The sequence below is a fragment of the Triticum aestivum genome, chromosome 2D (assembly GCF_018294505.1).
Source record: "Triticum aestivum cultivar Chinese Spring chromosome 2D, IWGSC CS RefSeq v2.1, whole genome shotgun sequence".
Taxonomy (NCBI): domain Eukaryota; kingdom Viridiplantae; phylum Streptophyta; class Magnoliopsida; order Poales; family Poaceae; genus Triticum; species Triticum aestivum.
In genome coordinates, this window is record NC_057799.1 from 505,207,198 (window position 1) to 505,231,792 (window position 24,595).

Genomic DNA, 24,595 nt, shown 5'->3' on the forward strand with positions numbered 1-24,595 from the left:
CGTGGGGAGACGGCGGCTCCGGCGGCGGCGGTGGTGAAGTGCGGCACGGTGATACGTCTCCGTCGTATCTACTTTTCCAAACACTTTTGCCCTTGTTTTGGACTCTAACTTGCATGATTTGAATGGAACTAACCCGGACTGGCGCTGTTTTCAGCAGACTTTCCATGGTGTTATTTATGTGCAGAAACAAAAGTTCTCGGAATGACCTGAAACTCCACGGAACATCTATTTGGAAAATAAGAAAAATACTGGAAGAAAAATCCACGTCAGGGGGCCCACACCCTGCCCACGAGGGTGGGGGCGCGCCCCCTACTTTGTGGGCCCCCTGACGCTCCACCGACCTCAACTCCAACTCCATATATTCACTTTCGGGGAGAAAAAAAATCAAAGAGAAGGATTCATCGTGTGTTACGATACGGAGCCGCCGCCAAGCCCTAAAACCACTCGGGAGGGCTGATCTGGAGTCCGTTCGGGGCTTCGGAGAGGGGGATTCGTCGCCGTCGTCATCATCAACCATCCTCCATCACTAATTTCATGATGCTCACCGCCGTGCATGAGTAATTCCATCGTAGGCTTGTTGGACGGTGATGGGTTGGATGAGATCTATCATGTAATCGAGTTAGTTTTGTTAGGGTTTGATCCCTAGTATCCACTATGTTTTGAGATTGATGTTGCTATGACTTTGCTATGCTTAATGCTTGTCACTAGGGCCCGAGTGCCATGATTTCAGATCTGAACCTATTATATTTTCATGAATATATGTGAGTTCTTGATCCTATCTTGCAAGTCTATAGTCACCTACTATGTGTTATGATCCGGGAGCCCCGAAGTGACAATAATCAGGACCACTCCCGGTGATGACCATAGTTTGAGGAGTTCATGTATTCACTATGTGCTAATGCTTTGTTCCGGTTCTCTATTAAAAGCATGCCTTAATATCCCTTAGTTTCCATTAGGACCCCGCTGCCACGGGAGGGTAGGACAAAAGATGTCACGCAAGTTCTTTTCCATAAGCACGTATGACTATATTCGGAATACATGCCTACATTACATTGATGAATTGGAGCTAGTTCTGTGTCACCCTATGTTATGATTGTTACATGATGAACCGCATCCAGCATAATTCTCCATCACCGATCCAATGCCTACGAGCTTTTCACATATTGTTCTTCGCTTATTTACTTTTCCGTTGCTACTGTTACAATCACTACAAAACCCCAAAAATATTACTTTTGCTACCGTTACTTTTGTTACCGTTACCACTTTGCTACTAAACACTTTGCTGCAGATACTAAGTTATCCAGGTGTGGTTGAATTGACAACTCAATTGCTAATACTTGAGAATATTCTTTGGCTCCCCTTGTGTCGAATCAATAAATTTGGGTTGAATACTCTACCCTCGAAAACTGTTGCGATCCCCTATACTTGTGGGTTATCAAGACTATTTTCTGGCGCCGTTGCCGGGGAAGCATAGCTCTATTCTTTGAGTCACTTGGGATTTATATCTTCTGGTCACTATGACGAACTTGAAAGACGCTAAAAAAACAATTTATCCCTCAACTACGAGGGGAGGTAAGGAACTGCCATCTAGCTCTGCTCTTGATTCACCTTCTGTTTTGAGTAAGCTTGCGACACCTAAACCTCCTTCTGCTATTCGTTCTGATATGGCGCATGTTATTGATGATGCCACTTCTGCTATGCATGATACTTATGATGAAACTAGTTCTATGCTTGATACTACTGTGCCACTTAGTGAATTTCTTGATGAACAAATTGCTAGGGTTAGAGAGAAAGAAATTATTGAAACTGATTATATAGATGAAAGTGATGACGAAGACCCTCCTGTTATTCCTGAGGGTTATGTTTTTGAAAAAGAAGCTGCTTTAGCTATTTTAGCTTGCAAAGATAGATATGAGCTCAAGAGGTTATTAGCTAAATGGAGGCAGCAATCTCTTAATGCTAGAATGAAACCTGACCCTGCTTTTGCTACTTCACCTATCTGTGTTACTGATAAGGATTATGAATTCTCTGTTATAATTACTTTGGTTGAACTCATCCTTTTCATGGCTATGAATCTGAAACTATTGTGGCACATCTTACTAAATTAAATGATATAGCCACCCTGTTCACTAATGATGAGAGATCTCGCTATCTTTATATCCTTAAAATATTTCCGTTCTCATTAAAGGGTGATGCTAAGATATGGTTCAATTCTCTTGATCCTGGTTGTGTGCGTAGTCCCCAGGATATGATTTATTACTTCTCTGCTAAATATTTCCCTGCTCATAAGAAACAAGCTGCTTTAAGGGAAATATACAACTTTGTGCAAATTGAAGAAGAGAGTCTCCCACAAGCTTGGGGGAGGCTTCTCAAGTTACTTAATGCTTTGCCTGATCATCCTCTTAAGAAAAATGAAATACTTGATATCTTTTATAATGGACTAACCGATGCTTCCAGAGATTACCTGGATAGTTGTGTTGGTTCTGTTTTCAGGGAAAGAACACCGGATGAAGCTGAAATTCTATTGAATAATATGTTGACAAATGAAAATAATTGGACACTTCCTGAGCCTATTCCCGAGCCTATTCCTAAACAAACTCCAAAGAAGAGAGGTGTTCTATTTCTCAGTCCTGAAGATATGCAAGAGGCAAAGAAATCTATGAAAGAAAAAGGTATTAAAGCTGAAGATGTTAAGAATTTACCTCCTATTGAAGAAATACACGGTCTTAATTTACCGCCTGTTGAAGAAACATATGATCTTAATCCATTACCTATTGAAGAAACTCATGGTCTTGATAACCCGACACAGGTAGTAAAGGTAAATTCTCTCTATAGATATGATAAAGCTGAAATCCCTCCTACTAAATTTGCTAGCCAATACTTAGATGAGTTTGATGATTTTATGGTTAAGCAAGAAGACTTCAATGCTTATTTTGGTAGACAATTAAAACAAAATGCTTATATGATTGAACACTTGGGTGATTACATGTCTAGAGTTAAAGGTGAACTTAAACTCATTAGTAAACTTGCTTCTATGGTTACCACTCAAGTAGAACAAGTACTTAAAGCTCAGACTGATTTGCTCAATGAAATGAATAATAAGAATAATGATTTTGCTGTTAGAGTGGCTACTAGAACTGGTAGAATGACTCAGGAACCTTTGTATCCTGAAGGCCACCCTAAGAGAATTGAGAAAGATTCTCAGAGAAATAATATTGTTGCACCTAGTCCTTCTAAAAAGAAGAAAAAGAAAAATGATAGGGCTTTGCATGCTTCTTGTGAACCTGTTGTTGAACCACCTAGAATCCAAATGATATTTCTATTTCTGATGCTTGTAACATCCCAAAATTCTAAATTTTGGAATGTTATAATAAACAGATAGATTGGATTGATTGTTTGATTGATTGACTGAAAGTGAGTGGAATTCGAAATCTTTTGAAAGTTAAATGAGAGGGAATAAAAGGACTTTCCCAAACTTTCATTTTGCTTTTATGATCTCCATGAATTCAAATTCTTTTCACCACAAAACCCTGGAGAGAAGATGACATGACTTCTTCCATTTATTTAAATGACAAGGGGTGTTGAAAATATTTGAATTTCATTTGAAAATATTTCCCATTTCTGAAACTTTATGCAACTCAATGATTTTCACGAGAGAAGATAAAATGACTTCTTCAAAACAAATGAAATATGAGTTGGGAGTTTCAAAGGTTTAAAATCAAAGTCCCATTGAAATTATTTTTCAATATTGGAGTTATTCGAGTTTTATTCAAATTATTTTTCTCCAAAAAAATAAAATATATGGAAAATAGGGTAACGTGATTCCCTACATCAGAAAATTGGAGAGAAATAAATTTGAAATCATTTTGGTATTTTTAAAATTTATTTTATTGGATTTTATTAAGGCAGTAGCACCGTTTGATTTATTAAAATTTGTGTGGATTTTATTTTACTTTACAAAAATGTCCACGTTGTAGGAAATCTTTTTCTGAAAATTTTGATATATTAAATGCCTATATAATATTTTATTTTCATTTTCATTTTCTTTTCTTTTCCCTCTGTTTAAAAAAAAACTCTCTGCCGACCGGGCCGGCCCAGCGCCCGAGCCAGGCAGCGGCCCAGACGCAGCGCCGCCTCCCTCCTCCCGTGCTCCACCCGGACTCGCCGGAGTCCGAGCAAGCCACGCCGCCAGCCGCCCCTTTCCCCAAGGAAGCCGCAGCCCCTGGCCCTTTAAAAGCCGCACCCCGCCGCCTCTTTCCCCTTCTCTCTCTCCCCTCGCGCCGCCGCCCTTGCGCCGCATCCCGCCGCCGCCAACGAGATCCACCGCCGCCGCCCGCTCCACTCCGTCGCCCCCGGCCACTGCCGTCACCACCGCCGTCACCGCCGCATCGCGCCGCGCCTCCCCGTGCCTCCGCCCGTCGCAGCCGAGCCCCAGAGCCACCGCCCGCTCGAAGCCGCCGCCGTCGCCGGCGTTTTCGCCCGCCGCCAACCCCGCCCGTTGCCGCGGTAAGCCGTCGCTACCTCGGTCCGTCCGATCTGGATCGGGCGATCCAGATCCTTTTGTTTTTTTTGTTTTTTTTCTTTCTTTTCTAAACGTTTTCCTTTATAGAGGGAACGTTCGTTGTCTAAGCCTCCGGAGCGAACGATTTCGTTCTTTAGTTCCCTGCAGCGAGCGTTCGCTATTTAGACTTTTCCTTTTATATTAGTTTTCTGCCAGGGACCCGTTTGTGATGATTTTATTTATAGATTAGTCCCTGATTTTCAAACGGTCACTACTTTTTACTCGTTTGTCCAAATCTAACGAAACCAACGCCCACGTCTTCGTTATGATCCCCTCTATCCAGTAATCCAACTCAAACATGTTTTTGAAAGTTTTAAAATTTGATTTAGAACAGATTTGTATTCAAACTTCTTTTGTTCATAACTTAAGTTCCGTAACTCCGATTTAGTTGATTCTTTTTGCAAATCAAAGCGCTTGACCTAAACTTTCTGATAAGGCCAAATTCACATAATTTTGGTACTGTTAGAAATTGTTTTATGTTGCAATAGTTATTTGCTTGGTTTTGATGTTTTCCGAAGTGTCTTCTTCGTTCTTCTCGATCTTTTAAGTGATTGCTTATGTGTGGTTACTATTGCTTGCTTACGATAGATTGACGGAGTGTGACGAGTAGATCTATCAAGAGTTTTGAGTGCGAATCATCTTCATCAACATTGCAGGCAAGTAACACTTTGATCATACCTTTCCATACCCGGTTTTTATTGCATTAGATCAATCCTCAAACATTGCATGGTTAGGATCTAATTAAATTGTGGGTATTGGGAAGTAGTTGAGGTAGTACCTATTACCTGTTTTATTTATCAAACCCTTGGGAGTTACTTCTACGTTGCTATTATATTGCCATGCTATGCTCGTAGACGTGGATTGGGTTTGAGAGATTTCCATGACAGATGTGAGATTGTTAATTAATGGTTTACCTAAGGTGGCAACTAAAACTCACATCTGGGTGGATTGAGGTACCTGGGTATTCCAGGATTGCCTGTTTTTCTTTGGACCGCCACCCAGGTTCAAAGGGATCATAAGATTATTCATGCTAGAAACTTCCGTGTGCAGCCGCAAGCTATTATGGGCTCTAGCATAGTTGATTAAGTTGTGTGAACTCTTACAGTGGTAGACTAGCAGATGTAGGGGAAAGTAGGTGTAACTGTCTACCCATACGTAAGGTGCAAACACTTCTGAAAGACTGTGTCTCGGTCATCCGTTACTCAAACACCATGTAGTGCGAGTAATCCAACGGAGGAGATCGAGTCTTGTGGGGAAAAGTGCGCAAACCTCTGCAGAGTGTACAAACTAATCATGATTAGCCGTGTCCCCGGTTATGGACATCTTGAGTATCTAGTTCTTGGATTATCCCGTTGATCTCATCATGTTACTTTAATTAATATTGTTGGGTTAATGATGATACTTAATTGGGATTGAGATGCTGTCAACCATCTCAATGTTTCACAACCACCATGATAGTTAAATAAAATTTATTCCTTTGCAGTAGGGAAAAATTGGCTTTTTGCAAAAACATTATAACCATAGAGCTTTTCCACCAGCCATATATGCATATAGTGATAGCCTTTGTTCATCATTTCCCTATGGTGTGAATTTGCCAGCATATTCCATGTGCTGACCCGTTTTCGGGCTGCAACGTTTCATGTTGCAGGATTCTTATGACGAGTAAGTGATACGTTAGGGTTACGATTTCTACACTCAACTTTGCCGTTGGTGTTGATGGGAATCCACAACCTTGTTACTTCTGCTATTTTGGATTGAGGTAATAGTGTTTACGTTATTTTATACATGTGATTTACCTCTGTTATAAATCCTCGAGTGCTGTGTGTGTCAGCATACCGATCCAGGGATGACACTTAAGCACAGAGACTTGATCCATTCGGGTCGGGTCGCTACAATGCTGAAACACAATCTGGTAATGAACATGAACCTAATGAAAATATTAATGATGATGTTCATGATGATGCTCAACCTAGTAATGATAATGATGTAGAAATTGAACCTGCTGTTGATCTTGATAACCCACAATCAAAGAATCAATGTTATGATAAGAGAGACTTTGTTGCTGCACGGTAAAGAAAGGGAACCATGGGTTCAGAAACCATGCCTTTTCCTCCTAAACCATCCAAGAAAAAGGATGATGAGAATTTTGAGCGCTTTGCTGAAATGATTAGACCTATCTTTTTGCGTATGCGATTAACTGATATGTTCAAAATGAATCCTTATGCTAAGTATCTGAAAGATATTGTTACTAATAAAAGAAAGATACCGGAAGCTGAAATTTCCACCATGCTTGCTAATTATACTTTTAAGGGTGGAATACCAAAGAAACTTGGAGATCCAGGAGTACCTACTATACCATGCTCCATTAAAAGAAACTATGTTAAAACTGCTTTATGTGATCTTGGAGCCGGTGTTAGTGTTATGCCTCTCTCTTTATATCGTAGACTTGATTTGAATAAGTCGACACCTACTGAAATATCTTTGCAAATGGCTGACAAATCAACTGCTATACCTATCGGTATTTGTGAGGATGTGCCTGTTGTGGTTGCAAACGTTACTATTTTAACGGACTTTGTTATTCTTGATATTCCCGAGGACGATAGTATGTCTATTATTCTTGGAAGACCTTTTTTTAATACCGCAGGGGCTGTTATTGATTGCAACAAAGGCAATGTCACTTTTCATGTTAATGGTAATGAGCATACGGTACACTTTCCGAGGAAACAACCTCAAGTTCATAGTATCAATTCTATTGGAAAAATTTCATCGATTATTTTTGGAGGTTTTGAATTTCCTCTTCCTACTGTCAAGAAGAAATTTGATATACCTTGCGTGCATATCCCCGTTGAGGTAACATAGTGTTATTCGAAATTTCTCCGGTTTGATGTTATTCGGAATGAGTTTGTTAACAAGACCTGATCAACCTTGTTAGTGGATTCCTTTCGATGAGCATGAGATGGATGAAACTAGAAGGCACAACCTTCTGTACCCTCTTTCTACTTTCTGTTATTTAGTTGAAATAAAGTAAAAATAGTATTTTTCAGTCTGTTTCCTGATTTATCCGTGCAATATAAAAATACCCCGAAAATAAAAGTTCTCCAAATGCCCTGAAAATGAAATATGATTTTTTCTAGAATATTTGAGAACATCTGGAACTGAGAACACAGCAGGAGGGGCAAGCACCTGGCCACGAGGGTGGAGGGCGTGCCCTACCCCCTTGGCGTGCCCCCTGCGTCGTGGGCCCATGGTGGCCCCCTCCACTTATTCCTGCACCCACACACTTCTTCTTCCTCCCACAAACACCAATATCCAGCTCAAGCACGAGTTCTAGCTTATTTTGCTGCGATTTTCGATGTCCTTGCTCAAAGCACCTCTCACAAAATAGCTTGGGGGGATTGTTCCTTGGTATGTGACTCCTCCATTGGTCCAATTAGTTTTTGTTCTAGTGCTTTATTCATTGCAAATTTGCGCTGCCTGGGTGACCATGTTCTTGAGCTTGCATGTCAAATTTATATGGTTCCAAGTAGTTCTAATGCATGATATAGTCTCTAGGCACTTATAGGAGTAGTTGCTATCAATTTTGTTGAGCTTGGTTCACTTTTGTTTGAAGTTACTAAAAATTTCAGAATTTTTCAGAAAATAATGAAGAGATTTTGGAGGGGCTCATCGAGCCGAAGCTCGAAGGAAAAGCAAAATGAAGAAGCACAGAAGCCCAAATATAATTTGCCTCGCACCGCGGAGGTCCCAATGGCCTTCCGATGATTTCTTGGGAGAAGCCGGGATTTATGATGATTTCTATTCATTGGCTGAGAATGCTGGCCTCACCGACTTCTTCCGCGACCAACGTCATCAGTATCTCTTATTCACCAATACTTTTGTGCAAAACTTCTACTATTATCCTAAGGAAACACCTCCTTCAGTAGAGTTTTATTTATATGATGTTGTTAAGAAGATCCCACTAGATGAATTTTGCAAGGTTTGCAAAATACCCTTCGAGAGTACCTTAGATGAACCACATCGTAAAGATGTGGATGGGTTTATTGACACTATTACTGTGGGGGAAACCATGAAGGTTTCCGATGCAAGAATCACTAGCATACATTTTCCTGTTTTACGCTACTTTGCCATATTAGCTAGTCGTTGCTTGATTGGTCGCGGAAACTGTGGAAACCTTAGTGTTCCCGATATTATCATTTTGTTCCATGGTTTATTTTCCAATAACACTGTTAGTATGGGTGGTATTATTGCTAAACGGTTAAGTTTGAACGTACAAAGGGTCCCATCTTTGGAGGTATTTATGCTTCACGCCTTGCTGCATATTATAATATACCTATTAGGCATTATGAAAAAGAAGAAAAATTGTTGCCCACTGCTTATTTAGATTATAAGAGTATGGTAGCGCATGATTTCATTGTTAAGAACAAGGAAGGGGAGCGTAAATACAAATTGTTCTTTGATAAGCATCACCCTGAGACTATTATCTTGCCTGCTCCTTCCTTGTTTAATTTATCTGCAGGCCCGTATCTCGTTTCGTGGGTGGCCATTTACGCTTACCGGAACCCTACACCAGCCACAGAGCCGGAACCACAATTTGAGCCTCCACGACAGTCTAACTATCAGTGGGATCCGGAGATGATTTCCAACCAGTGGCAATCAGGGTATTCTTCATCTCAGTACGACCCCGGCTACAACTACGGATATCCGCCAGGCCATCCGTGGCAATGAACCAACTTAGGCCAAAAGCCTAAGCTTGGGGGAGTACGTATTTCCCACCGACATTACATTTATGTTCACACACTCATTGCTAGATGTCGGTGCTCATACTTTTTCACTGTAATATCCATGCTAGTTATTTTCTTTTTCCTGCTTTCTTCTTGTGTGTTTGATAAACCTTAAGAAAACCAAAAAAAATTAGTGTACTTCTAGCTAGTTTACTTTTCTTGCTGTAGTAGTAATAATTAAAAAGAAAACCCCAAAAAGATTTCCCGTTCTTCTTTTGCTTGTTGGGAGCTTTCCCGTGTAAATAGTTTTTATTTCTTTTCTTTTCTTTGGGGGTCGATAGGAGAAGACTATAATTAAATTGTTGAAGTGGCTCTTATATGCATTATTGTTGATTTAACCAAGAGTCCATATTGCCTTGTCTTCTCTTGTTTATTGAATGCTCGCAGATTCCAGCTTAGTCCAATGCATGTGCACTCCTATTATTATTCACATCGTTCAGTCGTGCAAGTGAAAGGCAATTATGACGATATATGATGGACCGACTGAGATGAGAAAAGCTGGTATGAACTCGACCGCTCTTGTTTTTGTAAACATGATGAGTTCATCGTTCCTGATTCAGCCTATTGTGATTAAAATGTTTGCAATGACAATTAGAGATCATAGTTGCTCGTGCCATGCTTGATTAGCTATGAGTTATAATGGTTTACCTTGCGTGCCAACATGCTATTAAAATGGTTGTGATGTGGTATAGTGGGGTGGTATCCTCCTTTGAATGATTTAAGTGACTCGACTTGGCACATGTTCACACATGTAGTTGAAACAAATCAACATAGCCTTCACGATAATTATGTTCATGGTCGATTATATCCTACTCATGCTTGCACTCAATGTCTATTAATTTTAATGCATGTTCATGAATGTTATCGCTCTCTAGTTGGTCGCTTCCCAGTCTTCTGCTAGCCTTCACTTATACTAAGCGGGAATACTGCTTGTGCATCCAATCCCTTAAACTCCAAACTTATTCCATATGACTCCACTATACCTTCCTATATGCGGTATATACCTGCCGTTCCAAGTAAATTTGTATGTGCCAAACTCTAAACCTTCAAATAAACATTCTGTTTTGTATGCTCGAATAGCTCATGTATCAACTAGGGCTGCCCTTATCTTCCATGCTAGGCAGGTTATTCTCAAGAGGAGTGGACTCCGCTCCTCACTCACGAGAAAATGGCTGGTCACCGGGATGCCCAGTCCCATGCTTTATGCAAACTAAATCAAAATAATTGCAAACAAAACTCCCCCTGGGAGTGTTGCTTGTTGGAGGCACTCGTTGTTTCGAGCAAGCCATGGATTGATGCTTGTTGGTGGAGGGGGAGTATAAACTTTACCATTCTGTTTGGGAACCGCCTATAATGTGTGTAGCATGGAAGATATCGCCATCTCTTGGTTGTTATGTTGACAATGAAAGTATGCCGCTCAAAATATTATTTATCTCTATTTCAAAACCGAGCTCTGGCACCTCTACAAATCCCTGCTTCCCTCTGCGAAGGGCCTATCTATTTACTTTTATGTTGAGTCATCACCCTCTTATTTAAAAGCACTAGTTGGAGAGCGCAGCTATCATTTGCATCCATTACTATTAATTTATATTGGGTATGACTATGACTGGATCTCTTTTACCATGAATTACAATGTCTAGTCAGTCCTTGATCTTTAAAGGTGCTTTGCATTTATGTTTTGCGGTCTCAGAAAGGGCTAGCGGGATACCATCTTGTTATATCATATTATGATTGTTTTGAGAAAGTGTTGTCATCCGAGATTTATTATTACGGCTTGCTAGTTGATTATGCTATTGATATGAGTAAACATGAGACCTAAGAGTTATTGTGAATGTGGTTAGTCATAATCTTTGTTTAAAACTTGAATGCAGGCTTTACATATTTACAACAATAAGAGCAAACAAAGTTTGTAAAAGTTTTTCTTTATCACTTTCAGTTTATCAACTGAATTGCTTGAGGACAAGCAAAGGTTTAAGCTTGGGGGAGTTGATACGTCTCCGTCGTATCTACTTTTCCAAACACTTTTGCCCTTGTTTTGGACTCTAACTTGCATGATTTGAATGGAACTAACCCAGACAGGCACTGTTTTCAACAGACTTTCCATGGTATATTTATGTGCAGAAACAAAAGTTCTCAGAATGACCTGAAACTCCACGGAACATCTATTTGGAAAATAAGAAAAATACTGGAAGAAAAATCCACGTCAGGGGGCCCACACCCTGCCCACGAGGGTGGGGGCGCGCCTGCCCCCCTTGGGCGCGCCCCCTACCTCATGGGCCCCCTAACGCTCCACCGACCTCAACTGCAACTCCATATATTCACTTTCGGGGAGAAAAAAAATCAGAGAAAAGGATTCATCGCGTTTTACGATACGGAGCCGCCGCCAAGCCCTAAAACCTCTCGGGAGGGCTGATCTGGAGTCCGTTCGGGGCTCCGGGGAGGGGGATTCGTCGCCGTCGTCATCATCAACCATCCTCCATCACCAATTTCATGATGCTCACGGCCGTGCGTGAGTAATTCCATCGTAGGCTTGCTGGACGGTGATGGGTTGGATGAGATCTATCATGTAATCGAGTTAGTTTTGTTAGGGTTTGATCCCTAGTATCCACTATGTTCTGAGATTGATGTTGCTATGACTTTGCTACGCTTAATGCTTGTCACTAGGGCCCGAGTGCCATGATTTCCGATCTGAACCTATTATGTTTTCATGAATATATGTGAGTTCTTGATCCTATCTTGCAAGTCTATATTCACCTACTATGTGTTATGATCCGGCAGCCCCGAAGTGACAATAATCAGGACCACTCCCGGTGATGACCATAGTTTGAGGAGTTCATGTATTCACTATGTGCTAATGCTTTTGTTCCGGTTCTCTATTAAAAGGAGGCCTTAATATCCCTTAGTTTCCATTAGGACGCCGCTGCTACGGGAGGGTAGGACAAAAGATGTCATGCAAGTTCTTTTCCATAAGCACGTATGACTATATTCGGAATACATGCCTACATTACATTGATGAATTGGAGCTAGTTCTGTGTCACCTTATGTTATGATTGTTACATGATGAACCGCATCTAGCATAATTCTCCATCACTGATCCAATGCCTACGAGCTTTTCACATATTGTTCTTTGCTTATTTACTTTTCCGTTGCTACTGTTACAATCACTACAAAACACCAAAAATATTACTTTTGCTACCGTTACTAAACACTTTGCTGCAGATACTAAGTTATCCAAGTGTGGTTGAATTGACAACTCAATTGCTAATACTTGAGTATATTCTTTGGCTCCCCTTGTGTCGAATCAATAAATTTGGGTTGAATACTGTACCCTCGAAAACTGTTGCGATGCCCTATACTTGTGGGTTATCACGCGGCAAAGGGCGCAGGCGAGCGGCCACGACGGTGCAAGGTGCGGCGGTGGCGGTGATGCGCGGCGGCGGCAGGCGAGGCGCGGGCGGCGCGAAGCGAGGGGAGAGAGGAGGTCCGGGGCCTGCTTATAAAAGGGGGGCTGCGCTGGCCTCGGGAGGAGTCCCGACCAGACTCGGGCGGCGGCGCGGCGTAGTGGGGGACTCGGTCTCCCGGACGATGTCGGTGGCGGCGGCGCGCTGGCTGGGCCGTGGCCTGGCTGGAGAAAGAAGTTTTTTTTAAAACATTTTTCCAGACAAAAATAATAATAAAAACAAAATAAATAAAAAATATTATATAGGCATATAATATATCAAAATTTCCAGAAAAAGATTTCCTACAACCTGAACATTTTTCTAATGTCAAATAAAATCCTCACAAATTTAAATAAAGCGAAGAGTGCTACTGTTGCAATAAAACCCAATAAAAATCATTTTAAAAATACCAAAATGATTTCAAATTTATTTCTCTCCAATTTTCTAATGTAGGGAATCATTTTACCCTAATTTCCATATATTTTATTTTTGGAGAAAAGAATTGGACTTCATGGAGATGCAAAAATGAAAGTTTGGGAAAGTCCTTTTATTCCCTCTCATTTAACTTTCAAAAGTTTCAAATTTCACTCCCTTTTAGTCAATCAATCACACAACAATCAAACAATCAATCAAATCTATCTATTTAATATAACATTCCAAATTTTAGAATTTTGGTATGTTACAAACCTACCACCCTTAAAATGATCTCGTCCTCGAGATTCGGAGAGGCTAGCAAGAAATAGCTTAGGTTTGGGGGTCTTCTCAAAATCCAACGATCATCACATGGGGTCTGGGGTGCTGCCACCCTTAGAAACATTGTTACGGTTCCATCAAAATGTATATACTCTATCCTTATGGTTGACAGTGTCGGTTTTCTCAGATTCTCAGGAAAATTCCTTCGCTAGGCTCTTCCGGTAGTGGCATAACCTTTACCGCAATCCTTCTGTCCTTTCATCTTGGTAAGGTTCTCCTGTAACTGGGTCTTCTTAGCTGACAGGTCTGACGCCAATACTAAACAACTATCGATATCTCATGGTGGTCAACAATTTATGGTTTCTCCTGCAGGAAATGGGTCTGGGTTGAACCTCACCGTATATCCTACGATTGGCAACAGCTGCCTTGTACAAGGGGAAAAACGGTCATACCATTCTAGGGTTTACTTAGGCTTAATATCGTTGTCGCTCTACTATAGGTAAGTCACTCAGATTTACCATCCCATATAGCAAGGTGAACAATAAGAGTAAGTCGGTATGGTGATCAATCCATCCCGCACCCAAATCATTACCCTGTATATGGTTTAGCGAATCTCGCATTCTAACACTCGGTCATCCTCACAAGCATTGCAGAATTTCTCTTGTCGACGAACCAAGTTCGGATAAATCCATTGATTCTGCAAGCCAAACAAACATCTATCGTTTCTTCACAACTCTCAGGTTTGGCGTTACTCTATAAAATCGTCTGTTGATAAAATCATATCTTCTTCCAGGGTTTTTCCTTCAGCAAGAGTGTGCTTGCTTCTTGGCAGGTCCTGGGGCCTGTGGGTTATTGCCCATCTCATCACTTGTAAACCTTGAACTCGTCATCGGGGCAACTGATCATTATTCCAACATCCAGCTTCCTAGCATTCTTAAATCCATCCAATTGTACCGTCTCTCTTCCTTCCGTTGGTACCAAACTAAAACGTGATTACTCCAACTCGTCGTAGAGTTACAATTGCTCCATAACCAACATTCTACCACCTTTTATATCCAATAGTACTCCATCCCTTCATATTCTTGGGGTATCCCACATATCGAGATAAAACTCGTACTGTCCGAAGTCCACTTCGTGGAATATCATTATCCTTTCCAAGGGTCAAATCTCCTCACAGGGTACTACCACACTTGAAATGCACAAATTCATCCATAGACCATATTTCTCATATCCTTGAAAATGGTCAAAATCTTTCTTCATAAAATCCAAATCAGTACCAAGGATGCTAACTTTATTGTTTCTCCAATTACTACAATCTCTTGCTTTTCCATTACATGCCTCAAATCATCGCCTCATTATAAAGGAAAATGTTCTCACTACTACTACTATACTTCTCACAGACACAACTGATTATCACAAGTCTCCTTCTCCTTGGGACAATCTCTGGCAAAGTGCCCTGCTTCATTTCAACAAAAACATATTACTTCTGACAAGTCTCGAGGTTTCCTTATTACTACATAGCATCCTTGGGGTCCTCGGCTTCCTTTTTGGGCAACTGCTGAAGTAGTGCCCTAACTCCTTGCACCTAAAACAGGTGATATGACTCAGGTCCTTCCAGGAATTCAATCTACTTCTCTTCCTGGACTTTTCCGTTCCAATCAAGGCTTCTATTTCCTGTGGGTCATACTCTACTTCCTCTGTCGGGAATTCTACTAGGTCCCATTCAGACAATTTTGGGAGATGTGTCCATCTTCTCCACATGAATAGCAAGACTTGGTGCAAGGTCTAATTGGTTCTTCTTTAGGTGTGTCCTCCATCTCTTCCTCCATCACATGTTCTTCTAAAATTTCCATGAGGGCTCCTTTCATTGCTTCTTTCTTCTGCTGGATGGTTTGTTGTACCATGGGGTAAATGTGACACTGAGTAGGGTAGTGGGTAGTCCCTTCACACAAGAAACAAGTAATCTGCCTAGTTGGGCATTCTTCAGCTGGGTGACTTCCTACACAATTAGGGCATTCATCCTTGTGTTCTTTATGGGTGTGTCCTATTTCTCCACAAATCTTGCATGCACAAGGTTTCTTCATATCCTTTCCATAAGGCTTCAACTTCTGGGACAGAAGACGAGACTTTAGCATAGTCAACTTAAATTCCTTCCAAGCGGTTACTTCTTGCCATCCATTGATGGTTTGGTACATCCTCCACCAGGTAACAGCATTTTTTTGCACTTAAGAGCATGCTGGGCCATATCCTTTCCGGCTGTAGTGTTATTCTCCATGTGATCCTCCATGTTCTGAATCCATCGGTCCGTCTCCAATTGAATCATCGGTCCAGAAAAATATGGGTTCATCTCCATTCATCCTCTATTGGGTCCATCGGTTTTTGGGGTGGGATAAGAGAGATCGAGAGGGATGCACACAATACAAACAATGGTTTTGAAAAGACAGATTTTATTTGTGGCTGTCGAAAAAACTTCAAACAAAATGACAGCTCACAATCGCCGCCTCTAACGTAGGTATATAACATGGGTTGGTCTTCTAACGGTCAATAAATCTTCAAGGCCGTCAAACTCTTCGATTCTTATTCATGTCTCCGATGGCTTCTTCCGATCATGCTTGTCCTTCTCAAGTTCTTTTGCCAGATCATCTCTGTTGTCACAAAGTCTATCGTGACGTCCTTTAATATTTCTGGAGTTGCGTTCCAAACTTCTGGGTTTCAACATCCTTAGCATGAACCATGGTCCCACTGTCCTTCAGTTCCTGATGAATCTCCTGTACGTCGAGGTTTTGCTCCTCCAGCTTGGCTACTTTCAGTTTCTGGATCCTGAGTTCTTCGCGAAATGCTTCCTTGTCAAAATATAGCTTCCTGAAGATCCATCTTAAACTTCTTGATGTAACACTCCAGATCCTGGTGATACACCAGCTAAGGTTAAAACTTCATATCTTGCTGATAGGTGCTCCATCAGCCTTGTACCATCCAATCCTTCCGAAGAAAATGCATGCTTAACTTAGTACGGTGACGATAGCACAAACGGTCGATAGCATCATGGATAGCCGTGTTTATGCCCATGTCTCTGCCATGAGCTATCATTCCATAGTTGATATCTCCTGCCTTGGGGTTTTCTTGACAAAAACTTTGAGTTCTAATGCTCCATGTTCCGGTCTTTCTCCGATACATCTTGATCTCGGGTATTGACAGCTTCCATAGTCTGCCAAGTTCCATAAGGGTAGCCTTCCTAGGTCATACAAATCTGGGAATTCTTCAGAGCCTTCAAATTCTCCCAGTCTTCGGATTCTTCAACCGTTGTAGTTTCCATTATCATAATGCATGGTAAAATCCTCTTCATTCCGAAGTGGTCTTAGTTGTCCGATATCTTGTACTTCTTGGAGTGGTCTCATTAGTCGAATCTTCGTGTGGTCAAATGGGGAAAGGGGTATAGTCTCACTAAAAAGGAATTTTTTAATAAGCTCAGAAGAGAAGAGAGGTAAAAGATCTTTTTGAAAATGAAGTTGTAGAGAAAATATTTCCTATGGGCTTGCCAGTCTAGGGGTCACGTCCTACAGTCAACATGTGCTCTGATGCCAACTTGTAACGACCCGACCTCAGACGGTCAAGTCTCTGTGCTTAAGTGTCATCCCTGGATTGGTATGCTGACACACACAGTACTCGAGGATTTATAACAGAGGTAAATCACATGTATAAAGTAACGTAAATACTATTACCTCAATCCATATAGCGGAAGTAACAACAAGGTTGTGGATTCCCATCAACACTAACGGCAAAGTTGAGTGTAGAAATCGTAACCCTAACGTATCACTTACTCGTCGTAAAAAGACCTACAACATGAGACGTTGCAGCCATGTAGGTCAGTACATTGAATGTACTGGCAAATTCACACCATAGAGCAAATGATGAATAATGGCTATCACTACATGCATATTTGGCTGGTGGAACGGCTCTAAGTTTATTTTTGCATAAAGCCAATTTTTCCCTACTGCAAAGGAATATATTTTATTTAACTACAAAGTTATTTGAAAATATTGAGAAGCTATATCCCCAACTCAATCCCAATTAAAAGTTAACATCCCAACAAATTAATTAAGTAGGGTGATGAGATCAACAAGATAATCCAACAAGCAGATACTCAAGATGTCCATAACCGGGGACACGGCTAACCCTGATTAGTTTATACACTCTGCAGAGATTTGCGCACTTTTTCCCACAAGACTCGATCTCCTCCGTTGGATTTCTCGCACTTGATGGTGTTTGAGAAACGGATGACCGAGACACAGTCTTTCAGAAGCATTAACTCTAACCCCGGGTAGACAGTACCAACCTACATCCCCTACATCTGCTAGCCTACCACTGGAAGAGGTCATGCAACTTACTCAACTATGCTAGAGCCCATAATAGCTTGTGTCTACACACGGAAGTTTCTAGCATGAATAATCTTATGATCCCTTTGAGCCTAGGTGGCGGACCATAGGAGGATCACACGGTATAACCCCGGGATCTCCTAGGACAACACTGGTATAACCCCAGTTGTCCGGGCAAGTGCACTGGTATATCCCCAGGGTGCCCCTAGCAATCCACCTAGATGTAAATTAAATTAGCCACCTTAAGTTAAACCTTAGTTAACAATAATCTGTCACATCTTTCATGAATTCACTCAAACCAATCCACGTCTACGAGCATAGCATAGCAGTATAAGCATAACGTAGAAGTAACTCCCAAGGTTTGATATAAAGGGCAACAGGTTCCTACCTCATCAACTACTACCCGATACCCACATGTTATCAAATCCTGACCATGCAATGTTTGAGGGGTGAAACTAATGCATAAAAACTGGGTATGAAAGAGTATGATCAAAGTGTGAACTTGCCTGTACTGATGATGAAGATGACTCGCACTCATAACTCCTGATAGTTCTACTCGTCACACTCCGGTCAATCTATCGTAAGCAAACAGTAGTAACCACACATAAGCAATCATGCAAAAGAATCGAAAAGAACGAAGAAGACAATCCGGAAAGCATCAAAACCAAGCAAATAACTCTTGCAACATAAAACAATTTCTAACAGTACCAAAATTATGTGAATTTGGCCTTATCAGAAAGTTTAGTTCAAGAGCTTCGATTTGCAAAAAGAATCAACTCAAACGGAGTTATAAAACTCAGGTTATGACAAAAAGAAGTTCAAATACAAATATGTTTGAATTCAAATTTTAAAACTTTCAAAAATATGTTTAAGTTGTTTTACTGGATAGAGGGGATCATAATGAAGAAGTGGGCATTGGTTTCGTTGGATTTGGACAAACGAGCAAAAAGTTGTGACCGTCTGAAAACCAGGGGCTAATCTGTAAAGAAAATAATCATAGATAGGTCCCTGGCCGAAATTAAAACAGAAAAAGAATAAATCTATCTAACGAACGCTCGTTACAGAAACTTACAGAACGAAAATTGTTCGCTACCGAATCTAATCTGATGAACGTTTGCTAAGTAACTAAACTAAATAAAAAACAGGTTTTTAAACAAAACCGAAGAAAACCTAAACCTAAAAGAAAACTGGCGAACCGGGGACGGTTTTATACCGGACCGGCAGAAACTGGCGGGTCGGGCGGTGGATCGGGCAGCGGGCGATTCCTGCGACGGCGGCGGTTTCCGGCGATCCCCGGCGATGGCGGGCAGCAACTCCGACGACGACGGGCTCGGCGGCGACGGGCGGCTCCGGCGGCTCCGGCGGCGGCGGCGGAGGCACAAGCACGCGGCGGCGGCGCAAGGTGCGGCAATGGCGGTGATGCGCGGCGGCGGCACGCGAGGCGCGGGCGGCGCGAAGCGATGAGAGAGGGGGTCCGGGGCCCGCTTATAAAGGGGGGCGGCGTTGGCCTCGGGAGGAGTCTCGACCGGACTCGGGCAGCGGCGCGGCGGCGTGGGGGACTCAGTCTCCCCGACGATGTCGGCGGCGGCGGCGCGCTGGCTGGGTCGTGGCCTGGCTGGAGCTGGGTCGGCCCAGTCGGCGGAGAAAGAAGTTTTTTTTAACATTTGTCAAGACAAAAATAATAATAATAACAAAATAAATAAAAAATATTATATAGGCATATAATATATCAAAATTTTCAGAAAAAGATTTCCTACAACATGGACATTTTTCTAATGTCAAGTAAAATCCTCACAAATTTAAATAAAGGAAAGAGTGCTATTGTTGCAATAAAACCCAATAAAAATAATTTTAAAAATACAAAAATGATTTCAAATTTATTTCTCTCCAATTTTCTAATGTAGGGAATCATTTTACCCTAATTTCCATATATTTTATTTTTGGAGAAAAATAATTTGAATAAAACCAAATAACCCCAAATTGAAAATAATTTCAAAGGGATTTTCAATTTGATTTCTTTGAAACTTCCAACTCATATTTCATATGTTTTGAAGAAGTCATTTTATCTTCTCTCATGAAAATCATTGAGTTGCTTAAAGTTTCTAAATTTAAAAATATTTCCAAATGAAATTCAAATCTTTTCGAAACCCTTTTAATTTATTTAAATGGAAGAAGTCATGTCATCTTCTCTCCAGGGTTTTGTGGTGAAAAGAATTGGACTTCATGGAGATGCAAAAATGAAAGTTTGGGAAAGTCCTTTTATTCCCTCTCATTTAACTTTCGAAAGTTTCAAATTTCACTCACTTTCAGTCAATCAATCACACAACAATCAAACAATCAATCAAATCTATCTATTTAATATAACATTCCAAATTTTAGAATTTTGGTATGTTACAACTATCTTCATCGTCAAGGAATTCTCTAGCGTCGGAGATGATGGAGAGCAAATCGCCTCCGCGAACCTCCCCGCCACCTACTATGGACGATGCCGAGGTATTATCCCAAAGGACCTCCCCAGTTCATGGAGAGACGCAGGGGACCGCCTAGACGGCGCCAGAGGGTAATGCCTCGGCTGCCGAGAACATGGGGGATGCAATCCCCATGGAGAATTATGGGCGGGGCCCCGACCAAGCCGGCCCCCGGCCGGGCACCACTCCGGGCACCCAAGTGGCTCCGGAGCCGAATAAGCGACCCCCTTCGAAGGAGGGGGGAGCGTCAACTCCAGCGGCCACCTCCGATAATCCGGAGGCGCCGAACACACTTATGGAGATGCTTCAACGTGCTTCCATCGTGGAGGAGCACCATACCCTAATGGGTGCGGTGGTTGAAAAGGTTCAGTCCGCTAAGAGCAGGCTGAACGAAGCCTTCACTAACTTATTAACAGGTTTCGAGGTATGCGATGTAAGAACTTTTAGCCACTGTTCATATGAAAAAAATATGCCTGTGTATAGATAGTAGCCCCTGAGACTCTGTTCGGTTTGTGGAAAAACGGCCGAACAGAGGATCGATAGTATTCGCAGGACATAATCTACTTGTCTATTTTGATAAAGAAGGCATCGCTGTTAGCGGCAGCCGCCCAGGCCGCCGAAGTATCTAAGCTCAAGCAGAAGTTGGGGCTGGCTGATGAGGATCTCGTCCGCATCAACAAGAGGTTTGATGAGGCACAGGGTACGTTTTCGAAAAAAAGAAAAATGTTTACACACCCGAAATGTGTAACCATGCGGAGGCTAAGATCCTTTTCATTTGCAGGAAGTGCAGCCGCGGTCGAGACCCTGAAGGGCGACCTCGCCCAGGGCAAGGAGCGGGCGCGGATAAGCCAAGCAGCTGCTGACAAAGCGGACGCTGATTTAACGGCCGAACAGGCTGCCAGCCGCCGATACGAGGAGCGGGTGACCGAAGTAGAGCAGGCACTCAAGGACGCCGCCAATAAGTGTGAGTCCTTGGAAAAGAAAAATAAGGCCCAAGCGGCCGAGCTGACCAAGGCTCTCCAGGGAACCGAGGAGGCGCAAAACGAGTCCCGTGCGGCGCACGAGGAGATCAAGTAGGCCAAGCAGATAGCGGCTGGTAAGCGCTTCCTTTTATAGAGTAAATTCGGCAGTCAGAAGTATGCCCTGCTCACTCGACTATGGAGTTCTCTAGATGCATTCACGGATCTTCCGAAGAGTGTTGTCGACGCCTCGTAGTTCTTCCAGGCCCAGGAGGGGCTCACGACGGAGAAGCTATTCTGGTCACAATTTGCGGCGCAAGAGCACCCGTCGATGTTGAACGACCAGATGGCGCAATGGGCCGAGCTGCATAGGGTGTCCGGTTTGGCCATGAGGGACGTTATAGTCTAGCTATGGCCGACCGAACCCGTTCCGGCCAGCTACTTTGGCCTGGTGCAGTGACTCGGCGACGCGCTGCCCCGAATTGATGCAATCAAGCGGTCGGCATGCATAGAAGGTGCGCGGATGGCCTTCACCCGTGTCAAGATGCACTGGGCAAAAATGAAGGCCGCCGTTGTGGCAGTTGAGGGCCCGCCTGGAGGCAAGGACCACCGCACGCCAGAGCGCTATTTTGAAGACATCCTAGAGGGTGCCCGTTTGATAGAGGGTCAATGCTGCGAACCCTTCGAGGATCAAGTCCCCTCGGATACCAGCAACATAATTCAGGTTTCCAAAACTGATCTGATGACCAGAGGCATAGTTGTCGATTTGTTCGAGGTGGCCAATCGAGTTGACACGCAGCGGGAAGCCGCCGAACACGAAAATTTGACCTGGGAGGAAAGTCTCCCCTGAAACAGCATCGTTGTGGATGATCGATCGAGCCATCGAACCTTCTATCGACGACATAGTGGAACTCTCAATGAAAGCACCAATGTCGATGTCAAAACCTTCCGATCTCGGGTAGGGGGTCCCGAACTGTGCGTCTGAGGACCGTAGGTAACAGGAGGCAGGGGACACGATGTTTACCTAGGTTCAGGCCCTCTTAATGGAGGTAATACCCTACTTCCTGCTTGATTGACTTTGATGAGTATAGGGGTTACAAGAGTTGATCTACCTTGAGATCGTAATGGCTAAACCTTAGATATCTAGCCTGTATGATTTTGTCTTAGCCCCTACGGACTAAACCCTTCTGGTTTATATAGACACCGGAGGGGCCTAGGGTTGTACAGAGTCGGTTTACAGAGAATGGAAACTACACATTCAGGCGCCAGGCTTGCCGTCCACGCAAAGGAGAGTCCGATCCGGACACGGGGGAAGGTCTTCTGTCTCGTATCTTCACGGCCCATCAGTCCGGCCCATGTAGTATAGGCCGGCTCCCCGAGGACCCCATAATCCAGGACTCCCTCACTACCCACCTGGCATGGAACTGTAGCCATGCGACTCAGGACGCGACCATCGTGAGCAAGTACAGAGCTATAGCAAAAGGGAATCAGCGTGGCCCGTAGGCGGCGGGTCCTACCTGTCGGCCAGATTCTCGGCAGCCGGCGGGGCTCTCTAGAAGCGGGCCCCAACAGCCAACGGAGAACCCAGCAACCCTAGCCACTGAAGTCCGGGTCCTACACCCGGCCATATTACCATTGTATCCATGGGGGGTTGGCCTATAAACCCCTCCAGGGCTCATCCATGCAAAGGGTTCAGCCCTCATTCCACACACACTCACCATAACTAGGAGAAGAGAGGTAGCTCTACCCTTCTTCCTCCTCTAGCAACATAGCTCAAGGAGCAACCTTGTATACACTTGATCATAGTCATCATAGTAGGACTAGGGGTGTTATCTCTCCAGAGAGCCCTGAACCTGGGTACGTCTCGTGTGCTACCGAGCTCGTGCTCACTCTCGCTTCCGGAACCCGACGACGTCCTCATGGCTCCACCCACGATAAGCCACCCCCTAACATCTGACGTGAGATTACCACGACAGTCATTGTAACAATACCAATCATCCCTGGACAAAATCTAAGTTGTGGCAAACAAGTACATGATTAGATGCAACACAATTCTAAGGTGAAAGCTACAAATGAGGATTGCATTATTTCTTTGTGTGGATATTATCTACTTCCCTTCTACTTATCTTCTGTAGATCAAAGAGGGTTGATACGTCCATTTTGCATCATGATTTTATGACAATCTCTATTGCATTATGGGCTATTATTACACATTATATCACAATACTTATGGCTATTCTCCCTTATTTTATAAGGTTTACATGAAGAGGGAGAATGCCGGCAGATGGAATTCTAGACTGGAAAAGGAGCAAATATTAGAGACCTATTCTGCACAACTCCAAAAGTTCTGAAACTTCACGGAGCTTATTTTTGGAATATACAAAAAATATTGGGCGAAGCAAGAACCAGAGGGGGGCCACCCGCCAGCCACAAGGGTGGAGGGCACGCCCTACCCCCCTGGGCGCGCCCCCGACCTTGTGGGCCCCCTGGCAGGCCTCCGGTGCCCATCTTCTACTATATGTTGTCTTTTACCCTGAAAAAATCAAGAAGAAGCTTTCGGGACGAAGCGCCGCCGTCTCGAGGCGGAACCTGGGCAGAACCAATCTAGGGCTCTGGCGGAGCTGTTTTGCCGGGGAAAAATCCCTCCGGGAGGGGGAAATGATCGCCATCATCATCACCATCGATCCTCTCATTGAGAGGGGGTTAATCTTCATCAACATCTACACCAGCACCATCTCCTCTCAAACCCTAGTTCATCTCTTGTATGCGTTCTTGGTCCCAAAACCTCATATTGGTACCTGTGGGTTGCTAGTAGTGTTGATTACTCCTTGTAGTTGATGCTAGTTGGTTTATTCGGTGAAAGATCATATGTTCAGATCCATAATGATAAATAATACTCCTCTGATTATGATTATGAATATGCTTTGTGAGTAGTTATGTTTGTTCCTGAGGAAATGGGAGAAGTCTTGTTATAAGTAATTGTCAGCGTTCTGGGAACGGGGGTCCCCAAACTTGCCTGTCTGCGGCCCACAGCGTGGCTGTGCTAGCTGGCCTGTACGGCCCATCTTCATCAACAAGGCATTCAAGACCCTCGGGAAGGGCCAAGCCTCGCGAGGCGGACGACCCAAGACCTCCTCGGGAGCGGCCTCACCAGGTTGCCTCACGAGGAGCGGAGAGATCAAGGCAGGGCAAACCTGGCGAGGTTCTCGTGACGTGAGCCATGACGATCAAGATCAAGCGGGCGCCAGGCGGGCTCTAGGGCGCGCAGTGTCCTTGTTTCCACTTTGGTGCTAAGGAAGCAAGCGCAGTCGCGGAGTACC